Genomic DNA, 11,648 nt, shown 5'->3' on the forward strand with positions numbered 1-11,648 from the left:
ATTCTAGTCATGAAGCACTCTGCGGGCTCTGGAAGGCCTCAGGCTTGATCAGACGCTCAGCGGACCTGAATCCACGTTAGATCCTTGAAACAGTGATCGGAAGGTTGGAAAAAGTCCTAGAAGCAGATCTGGAAAGTCTGGAAGCTGAAAGGGGTCCCCAGTGTTCCTGAGGGCTGCCCCCTTCGGGGGACATGCATAAGGGCTGGTCACTCAGTGCCCAAGGGCCCCTTGAGCGCACGGAGGGAAAATGGAGACATGTAAGAGGCCGGGAGATGACTGATAGTGTCATGACCTTCAGGAACTCCCTCCACAAGCAGCACATTTTGACCCAGAATACCGAGTGCTGTCTGGATTGCTTGCCAGTTCTGCCTCATGTCTACACTATCCTCAAATGTAAGCCTCCTCTTGGCTGGTTTCCTACATCTTTTTTCTCCTGGCCTGTCGACATTGTTAAAATCCCCATCTTTTGCTGTCAAAGGTGTGCCAAGAGGTTGGGCGTGGCGACTCGAGCCTGTAATCCCAGCACTTTGGGAGGCCGAGGCAAGAGGATTGCCTGAGCTCAGGGGTTTGAGATCAGCCTGGGCAACTTGGCGAGACCTCGTCTCTACAATAAATCAAAAACTTAGCTGGGCATGGTAGCGTGTGCCTGTAGTTCCAGCTACTTGGAAGGCTGAGGCGAATGGATCGCCTAAGGCCAGCAGGTTGAAGTTGAGCGTGCCACTGAACTCCAGCCCGGGCGACAGAGTGACACTCCGACTCAAAAAAAAAAAGTGCCAAGGCACCTGCTGTGCGTGTATAATGCTACTGGTTATCTTGAATTTTTTCCCAGACCACATCCTTTCTCTTCTTTAGCCTGTGTTCTCCTTCATGGATTCCGAGGGAGTTCGTTCTAATCCACCTGTAAAGGAACCTAGAAGTGTCTCTAATCTGATACTCAGCCATTTGTTGACTCAGCACAAGTTGACGGTAACCTTGGAGGAAATAATTTTGCAATCATCCTCTGGCAACTAAGGGACTGAATAGACTGTTCTTGTTTTCAAATGCTAGCAGCCAGGTTAGTTGGAAGTGAGTCTGTTTCTAAAGGTTTAGGTCTTGCCAGAGATTGTAATCAACTGCTTGTCCCTGTAAAACTGTTGGCAGGTCTCATAGAGGCATGTGATATATGCTAAGCCCCTACTTTAAAATTTAGTGCTAGATAACACTACTGCTTGTTCTTTTGTGTATGCCTGACTAGCACCCCTCTTACAAGACCGGTAAAGCTTTAAATGCCGAATACTTTGCAGGACATAGTGAGGCATGGAATCTGGCCATTCCCACCTGATGAAGCCCCCTTGCTAAGCCTCGTACTTCTCCTGCAGGACAGGTGAAATTCTAGGTACGCTCTGTGGCACATAGCGTGAGACCTGATCACGCTTACCTAATTGTCCACACTTCACAACTAAGACCGTAATTCAGTAATTTATAAAGGGTTTGAAACATATTTGCCTGTTCATAATTAGAAATAAGTAGGAACAGATCATTTCACATCTACACGGTCTATTCACTCTAAAAGGATTTTGTACCAGACCCTTTCAACGGCATTGTTGGAAAGTCCTGGAGCAGAGGGAAACTTGAGGGAGGGCTGGGGATGCTCAGCTTGGAAAAAGCCGTCAGGGTCCCAGGGACACCTGGCATTGCTGTTTATGACTTCATTTCTTTCTTTGTTTGTTTATTTTAGAATTCTCCTTTGAGGAATGCATTGTACAGGTGTTCAAAGGCAAAATTCTGGGTATTATTTTGTTTCGGAATTTTTCTGTGAGGAACGCAGCATGCAAGTGTTCAAAGGCAAAATTCTGGGTTTTCAAGGAACGCAAACAAGAAAACGGGTAATTTTCAATCTGTACTCTGAGACACCTCCTTGGGACAGATTTTAAAGAATTGGAGCAAATTAGAATTACGTGATTTAAAATGAAGAAGTTAGTACATTATTCTAATCAAATTTGGACTCAATACAAGTTAGCAGATAATGAGGTCTGGAAAAGAACTCTGTGCTTAAATACCACCTGGCAATTAAATTCATTTTGTAGGCATGAAGGGAAACGGTCAGACGTTCTATATGTAGAGGTATTTAAAAATTTATTTCACTACTTTGCAAATGAGATTATATCCTATGGGATATTGTATACCCAACTCTAGACTTGACTTGGAACTACGAATACCAAACTCCCAATTACAGAAAACTCCTGAGGTTCTTAGCAACCAAGATGTTAAGGAAAAAAGAGGACACCAGGATGAGCACCAGCGAGACAAAAAGCTGGCAAATCTACTGGCAGTTGCCACTAATGTCAAAGCTCCAGTTACTCAACAGAGACCTGGTAAGAATAGACTTGCTAAGGATGCAGTCATTCTGGGCACTTGAAGCACAGTTGTCCTCAGTGGCCTAAGCCCCTAGGACCTTGTCTGATATGCGGACTAGAAGGCCACTGGGAGAGCTGGTGCAGCCTCTCCCGAAGGGGTGGGGGAACATCTAGCTCTGTAATGATGGCCACTGATAGAAGGAGCCCCAGGACCATGGTCCAGTGCAGTGCTCTGTTTGTATTCACCCCAGAGAATCCCTGGGTCTGTATGGACGTGACTGGGGTCCAAATTTATTTCTTGATTAATAGTGAGGCCAGGTTTTTAGCCCTTGTGCTCATACTGAACCTCTTTCTCCTGACACATGATCCCCAGTGGGAGTTTAGGGTGTTCCGAGAGTTGGACGTTTCGCCTAACCTCTCATCAGAAGTTACTAAAAGGTTAATTTAAATTATGAATGTAAAAGGTAATCCGTGAAAAAGGTAAAAAGAACGAAACCAAAAGGCAAAGGAAATATGTAAAAAGCTTGTTGGTATAAAAGTATGTTTTTGGTAAGAAAAAAGGATATAAGGAAAAATAACAAATTTGTCTAGGAAGGGATCTTGTCTGGTTAATTTTTGTCCTATAATGGAGTGAATAGTATCCGAAAGAAGGAAAGTATAGGAGAAAAAAAGAAAGTCCAAGCATGTTGAAAAATGGTATAAGCATGTCAAAGATGGTATGTGGAAGGTCTGCAGAAAGAAATGTGTAAAAGGAATTCTATGAACAATCTAGTTTGCAAGAAAAAAAAATTAGTTATGTCTATGAATTCACCACTAATATCAATTACTGATGTTAGACCAACAAGCTATTATATAAAGTAACAGTATATATATATATATATATATATATATATATGTATATATATATATATATATATATTTTTTTTTTTTTTTAGTTGGAGTCTTACTCTGTCACCCAGACTGGAGTGGCATGCTTCCAGTCACTGCAGCCTTGACCTACTGGGCTCTGGTGATCCTTCCGCCTCAGCCTTCCAAGTAGCCAGAATTACAGGCATGCGCTACCACACCTGGCTGATTTTTTGATTTATTGTAGAGATGAGGTCTCGCCACGTTGCCCAAGCTGGTCAAGCCCGTGGGTTCAGGCAATCCTCTCACCTCCACCTCCCAAAGTGCTGGGATTACAGGCTGAGCCACTGCGCCCGGTTACAGTATTTTTTAAAACACGAATCTGTCAATCCTTTGTAAGTAACTACGAAGTTAAAAATCGGTAAAATAAGGTCAGATGAGGTGACTCAAGCCTATAATCCCAGTTCTTTGGGAGGCTGAGGTGAGAGGATTGCCTGAGCCCATAGGTTTGAAACCAGGTTGAACAACTTGGCGAGACCTCATCTCTACAATAAATCAAATAAGCCGGGTGTGGTGGCGCATGCCTGTAGTTCCAGTTACTCAGAAGGCTGAGGTAGAAGGATCACCTGAGCCCAGCAGGTAGAGGCTGTGGTGGCCGTGAGTGTGCTCTCTAGCCTGGGTGACAGAGTTAGACTCCAACTCAAAAAAAAAAAATTGGTAAAATAGAATGCTTTCATTTTGTCTGAGTCTATTGGTCTGGGCAACAGAGTGAGACTCCAACTCAGAATAAATAAATAAATAAAAATAAAAAACAAATAATTTTGTACATCTTTGTTTAAAGCATTACTAATTATTTTTGTTATATTTTTCAGAGTCAAAAGAAAAATCTTTTTCTTGGAGCAATTTACAGTTTTTTGCATAAGTTCAATAAGGATTTGTTTTCTTTTGTAATACTGGTTATTTTACCAAGGTTGTAGCTGAAATAATATTTCAAAACAGACAACTTTAGAGAATTAAGATTAAAGTTTAAGTTAATCTGAGATTTCTTATAGAAAAAAGTTCCAGACTGTGTGTGGTGGCTCAGCCTGTAATCCCAGCACTTTGGGAGGCCAAGGTGAGAGGATTGCCTGAGCCCAGGGGCTCAAGACCAGCCTGGGCAGCTTGGTGAGATCCCTGTCTCTACAATAAACCAAAACATAAGCCAGGTGTGGTAGCACTCACCTGTAGTTCTAGCTACTTGGAAAGCTGAGGTGGAAGGATGACTTAAGCACAGCAAGTTGAGACTGCAGTGGCCGTAAGTGTGCCACCACACTCCAGCCTAGGTGACAGAGTGAGACACCAACTCAAAAAAAAAAAAAAAGAAAAGAAAAAAGTTCCAACAAAGCTGCTTTTAAAGGGCTTATATGGCAAACAATCTCATTACACTTTATGTGCAAATAAGACATATTAAGTCTAAATAAGTAAACTAATTCTATTATAGCTTGTCTTTAACAAAAATGGAAACTGAAAAACTATGTTTCAAAAGAAACTGGTACACTTGTTTTAAATTTTCTTGTTCATTTTTTTCAGTTTTATAATTTTCTACAATTTAAATTACAGCATGAAGTCTTTTCTGGGTGCAAGTCTCCAAACATTTTCGGATTTCTCTTCAAATTTTATATAAGATTCACTTGAGTGCCTGGTTTAAATTATAGTCCACAGCCGGGCTCGGTGGCTCAGCCTGTAATCCCGCGCCTTTGGGAGGCTGAGGTGAGTGGATTGCCTGAGCCCGCGGGTTCGTGACCCGCCTGGGCAGCGAGACCTCATCTCTACAATAAATCAAAAAATCAGCCGGGCGTGGTAGCACATGCCTGTAATTCCGGCTACTTGGAAGGCTGAGGAGGAAGGATCGCCAGAGCCCAGCAGGTCGAGGCTGTGGAGGCCGGGAGCGGCCACTGCACTCCAGTCTGGGCAACAGAGTGAGACTCCAACTCAAAAAAAAAAACAAACAAAAAAACCAAATTATAGTCCAGAAAAATCTGTCAGGTTGCCACTACAGTCCAGAAATACATTAAAAACTCTAAAAGTTGGTATGTACAATAAAGCTACAGAAATTATGTTGGTAACCACAGGCCTTGTAGCTTTTGTACAAAAGATAATCAACTACCACCCAAGTTGTCAAAATGTATACCTGACTTCACTTAATAGTTCTACTTCCTGAAGAAGGAGGGGTTTCCTTCAGTTATTCCTGTTATTGTCTATTGTAATGATCATAATTCTGTTAAATTTTGCTCCATGTCTCTTTAACTGTCTGGTTAAATTTGTTTCTTCCAGAATCCAGCAATTTCATGCCCACAATGGTCATGCAAGAATTCCAACTGGTGCTTGCAAATGATGCCACTGCTAAAACAGATCTGGATACCTTAGATCAGACAGGGAGAGATTTTTGATCTCTGGCTAGGTAGAACCATGCCCACTACCAGCTCTGAAGAAGTTACAGAAAACGGACCTTCACCCTTCAGTATCCCATATGATTATGGAATTGAAAATCTCTAAGGGAGGAATAAGTGAGGCAGGGTAGCTAGTACAGGCTAGACATAGATAAATTTCCCATAGGAAGGTTTTAGGAGGTATTCAGGCTTTTTTTTGTTTTTTTTGAGTTGGGAGTCTCACTCTGTCGCCCAGGCTGGAGTGCAGTGGCACACTCACGGCCACCCCAGCGTTGACCTGCTGGACTCTGGCGATCTTTCCAAGTAGCCGGAACTACAGGCATGTGCTACCATGCCCGGCTAATTTTTTATTTATCGTAGAGATGAGGTCTCACCAAGTTGCCCGGGTTGGTCTTGAACCTGCGGGCTCAGGCAATCCACTCACCTTGGCCTCCCAAAGTGCTGGAATTACAGGCTGAGCTACTGAGCCGGCCCGGGTCTTTTGGCATACATAGCTGTAAGATGATACATTTGTTCTGTTTATGATTATAAATTGTAATAATTAAAGCACCTATAAAAAACTAATAAGCCATCCTAGCTTTGTTGGGATGATTCATGTTTTGTGGAGCCACTTATGCAACTTGCAGGGGTTCTTTTTTTAAGACATTTAAAATTACTAAAGAAACAATATTTAGAATGAAAAGATCACACCAAATTGCAAATTTAAAGAGATATCAACTGCTACAAACTCACAAAATCCAGAAACCTGACAACAATTTAAAATTAGTTAGTGGGGCTGGGTGTGGTGGCTCATGCCTGTAATCCCAGCACTTTGGTTGGGAGGCCGAGGCAGGAGGATTGCTTGAACCCAGGTTTCAAGACTAGCCTAGGTAACAAACCAAGACTTCTCTATTAAAAAAAAAAAAAAATTAGCTGGGTGTGGTGGTGTGTGCCTGAAGTCCCAGCTGTTCAAGAGGCTGAGGCAGAACGATAACCTGAGCACAGGAGGTTGAGGCTGTAGCGAGCCATGACTGTGCCACTGCACTCCAGCCTGGGTGACAGAGAGAGACCCCAACTCAAAAAAATAAATAAATAAAAATTAAAACAATGAAATATTCAAGGAACATTTTTTATAATACCCTTTCCTCTACAGTTGTTGTCTGCATTTTCTCTTTTTTTCATATAGTATTACAATTTTATTTATTTATTTTGAGGAGGGGTCTCGCTATATTGCTCTGACTGGTCTCAAGCCCCTGGATTTTACCTTAGCCTCCCAAGTAGATGAGATCACAGGCTCACTGTGCCCAGCTTAAAAAAAAAAAATTTTTTTTTTGAGCTGGAGTCTCACTCTTGTTGTCCAGGCTGGAGTGCATTTTATGGGAAATGCTAAGGTCATTAACACTAGAGTCGGAACTCTTTGGTTTGAATTCTGATCCTGACCCTTAGTAACCTGTGGTAGCAGGAGTAACTTGCTTGCAGTAACTTTACTTTATACAACATTGGCAGTGAATAGCATAAATACCTGTCCCATTAAACCCAAACTATCAACTGTGTCCCACTACAGCCTGACCTCAGTGCATCCCTGATTTAACTCAAAAATGACTGTGGTTCAGCTAGCATATTGCTAAATGGTCAGAAACTAGAATCATTTCCCCTGAAAACTAAAACAAGACGAGGTTGTCCACTCTCACCCCTCTTGTTCAATATTGTGTTGGAAGTCCTAGCTCAGGCAATTAGACAAGAGAAGGAAATCAGGGGTATCCAAATAGGAAAAGAGGAAGTCAGGTTATCCCTCTTTGCTGATGATATGATCCTATACCTTAAAAATTCAAGAGAATCTGTCAAAAACCTGCTTGTACTGATAAAGGACTTTGGCAAAGTCTCAGGGTATAAAATAAATGTGCAAAAGACAGTTGCATTCCTATACACCAACAACAAGCAGGCAGAGAACCAAATAAAAGGCACAATCCCATTCACAATAGCCACCAAAAAAAATGAAATACCTCAACATCTTCCTAACCAGAGAAGTGAAAGACCTTTACAATGAAAATTACAAAACACTGCTTAAAGACATCCAAGAAGACACAAACAAATGGAAAAATATTCCATGCTCATGGATAGGAGGAAGCAACATTGTTAAGATGTCCATCCTACCAAAGGCAATCTACAGATTCAATGCCATGCATCATTCTTCTCAGACCTGGAAATGACAATACAGAAATTCATATGGAAACATAAATGACCACGAATAGCTAAAACAATTCTTAGCAAAAGAAACAAAGCAGGAGGTATCACACTTCCAGACTTCAAACTTTACTATAAGGCTATAGTAATCAAAACAGCCTGGTATTGGTACACGAACAGGCACATAGACCAATGGAACAGGATAGAGATTCTGGAAGCAAAGCTTCAATTCCTCAACCAACTCATCGTTGACAAAGCCTCCAACAACAACCACTGGAGAGAGGAGAACCAGTTCAATAAATGGTGCTGGGAAAACTGGCTGACCTCATGCAGTAGATTGAAACAGGACCCCTACCTATCACCATACAAAAATTAACTCTAAATGGATCAAAGACCTGAATGTAAAACCTCAAACTATAAGCATCTTAGGAAGTGCAGGAGACACCCTTATGAAAATTGGAACTGGGAACCAATTCCTATTCAGAACCCTAAAGGCCAATACCTTAAGAAATAAAATAGACAAGTGGGACCTCATCAAACTAATGAGCTTCTGCAAAGCAAAAAAAACCATCAAGAGAGTGGGGAGACAGCCCACAGAATGGAAAAAATATTTGTCAACTGTATATCTGACAAAGGCCTCAACTCAAGGAACTCAAACGTGCCAAAAGGAAAAAAACATGCAGCCCCTTTAAAAAGTGGGCAAAAGACATGAATAGACACTCAAAAGAAGATATATGGGCAGCCAACAGACACATGAAAAAATGCTTAGCCTCACTCATCATCAGAGAAATGCAAATCAAAACTACAATGAGATACCACCTAACCCCTGTAAGAATGGCCATCATTAATAAAACAAACAACAACAGATGCTAGTAAGGATGTGGAGAAAAAGGAACGGAACGCTTCTACACTGCTCGTGGGAATGCAGACTAGTACAACCTCTTTGGAAGACAGTGTGGTGATTTCAGAAAGAACTAGAAATTGACATTCCGTGTGACCCAGCAATTTCCTATCTGGAATATACTCGGAGGAATTCAAATTATTCTACAAAAAAGATACCTGCACATGTATGTTTGTCACAGCTCTTTTTACAATAGCAAAAACATGGAACCAACCATGTTGCCCATCAAAGTTGGACTGGATAAAAAAATATGGTACATATACACGATGGAATATTATGCAGCCATAAAGAAGTACAAATATATGGACTTTGCAACAACTTGGATGGAGTTGGAGTCGATCCTACTCAGTGATTTATCACAGAAACAGAGAACTGAAGTCCATATGTTCTCACTCATAAGGTGACCTTGAACAATTATAATGCTATAAGAAAGCGATTGGCAGTAGTGGAAAACTGTGTGTGTGTGGGGGGACTGGCAGTTGAGGGGAACTGCTAGGAGAGGGAGGGGCATACCTCATCAACAAGGGTACCTGCATGATCAATGTTTATATACCTAACCCTGAATTGTACCCCACAACTCTATAATAAATAAATAAATTTTTGAAAAATGCCTGTGGTTGCTTCATTGTCACCCAGTGGGAAGGAAAGTGTGACACAGGATGTTCCCAGACACTTGGAAGGGGCCTGGGCAAGCAAGAGCCCTGAAGCCTAAGCTTCATCAGCTTGTTGGCAAATCAACTTCCCAGGCACTGGAGTTCAGTGTGGTTGGTTCCCTGCCAATCAGAAAGGCAGTTGAGGAGGAAGGGGCGGGCACTCGACCACGTTCCACCAGAATTCTAAGGGCCCTGGGGAGGCAAAGGGCCACTCTCTGAAGAAATAAGGGAGGTTGCAGCAACAAAAGAAGCTTGTACAGGGTGCTAGGAAGACAAAAGTAATTGGTATCTTCTGGCATTGCTGTCATCCTATGTTCAACCAAATGTCCTCTCTCCCCTGCTTTCTCTGAGGAAGACATGTACTTCCCAAGGCCTGGGTTTTTGGTCTCCTTTTCTCTCTCTCTCCTTTTAAGCCTGTTTAATGCTTTTAAAAAGATTGTACATATTTATGGGGTGCACACTGATTTTTTTTTGACTTGGAGTCTCTGTCACCCAGGTTGGAGAGCAGTGGCACACTCACAGCCACCGCAGCCCCAATCTGCTGGGCTCAGCCAATCCTTCCACCTCAGCCTTCCAATAGCTGGAGCTATAGGCACGCTACCATGCCTGACTGATTTTTAAAATTTATTGTAGAGATGAGATCTCACCAAGTCGCCCAGGCTGGTCTCAAACCCCTGGGTTCAAGCAATCCTCTCGCATTGGCCTCCCAAAGTGCTGGGATTACAGGCCTGAGCCACCGTGCCCGGCAATACTGATGTTTTAATACACATGGTGTATAATGATTAGACCAGGGTAATTAGCAGGTCCATCATCTCAAATATTTACCATTTGTTTGTATTGGAAACATTCAATAGCTCCCCTAGCTATTTGAAACTATGTACTATTGTTAACTGTAGTCATCCTATAGTGGTATAGAACTTATTCCTTATAGCTAGCTGTAATTTTGTGTGTCCTTTAACAAATATCTTCCTTCCTCCTTCCTTTCCAGTCTCTGGTGTCCTCTCTTCTATTTTTTACTTCTATGAGACTGACATATGAGTGAGAACATGCAGTGTTTAACTTTCTGTTCTTGAGTAATTTAACTTAGCATCATATCCTCCAGGCTCATCTATGTTGCAGTGAATGACAGGATTTCATTTTTTTTTTATAGCTGAATAGTATTCCATCGTGCATATGTACCAGATTTTCTTTATTCATTCATCTGTTGTTCGACATCTAGGTTGATTTCATATTTTGGCTATTGTGAATAATGCTGCAATAAACAATGGGAACCAAGTGTCTCTTCAATATACTGATTTCCTCTTTGGATACATGCCCAGTAATGGGATTGCTGCATCATGTGGTGGGTCCTTTTATTTTGTTTTCTTTTATTTTTTTGAGTTGGAGTCTCACTCTGTCACCCAGGCTGGAGTGCAGTGGCATACTCACGGCCACCGCAGCCTCGACCTGCTGGACTTATGTGGTCTTTCCACTTCAGCCTTCCAAGTAGCTGGAACTACAGGCATGTACCACCATGCCCAGCTCATTTTTTGATTTATTGTAGAGATGAGGTCTCGCCAATTTGCCCAAACTGGTCTTGAACCCATGGGCTCAGGCAATCCTCTCACCTTGACCTCCCAAAGTGCTGGGATTATAGACGTGAGCCACCACACCCTGTGAAATGTGGTGATTCTTCATACAGTTTTTTGAGAAATATTCATAATACTGTTCTCTATTGTGGCTGTACTTGTTTACATTTTCATCAACTGTGTATGATGAGTTCTTGTTTCACCACATCTTCACCAGCATTTTTTTTTTTTTGTCCTTTTATTATAGCTATCTTTTTTTTTTTTTTTGAATTGAAGTCTCACTTTTGTCGCCCAGGCTGGAGTGCAGTGACACTCTCCCGGCAACCACAGCCTCAACCTGCTGGGCTTAGATGATCCTTCCGCCTCAGCCTTCCAAGTAGCTGTAACTTACAGATACACGCCACCATGCCTGGCTAGATTATAGCTATCTTAACTGGGGTGGGATGATATCTCATTGTGATTTTGATTTGCATTTCCCAAATGAATAGTGACGTTGAACACTTTTTATATGTCTATTCAGATCATTTGCTCATTTTTAAATCAAATTGTTTGTTTTTATGCTGTTGAGATGTTTGAGTTCCCTGTATATTCTGGATATTAATCCCCTATCAGATAAGTAGTTTACAAATATATTTACTCTATTGATGGTTTCCTTTACTCTGCAGAACCTTTTTGGTTTGGTATAATCCCATTTATTTACTTTCGCTTTTTTCCCCTGTGCTCTTGAGATCTTATTCATAAAACCTTTTCTT

The sequence above is a fragment of the Carlito syrichta genome, unplaced genomic scaffold, assembly GCF_000164805.1.
Source record: "Carlito syrichta isolate Samal-C Ts95f unplaced genomic scaffold, Tarsius_syrichta-2.0.1 Scaffold302306, whole genome shotgun sequence".
NCBI classification, from domain to species: domain Eukaryota; kingdom Metazoa; phylum Chordata; class Mammalia; order Primates; family Tarsiidae; genus Carlito; species Carlito syrichta.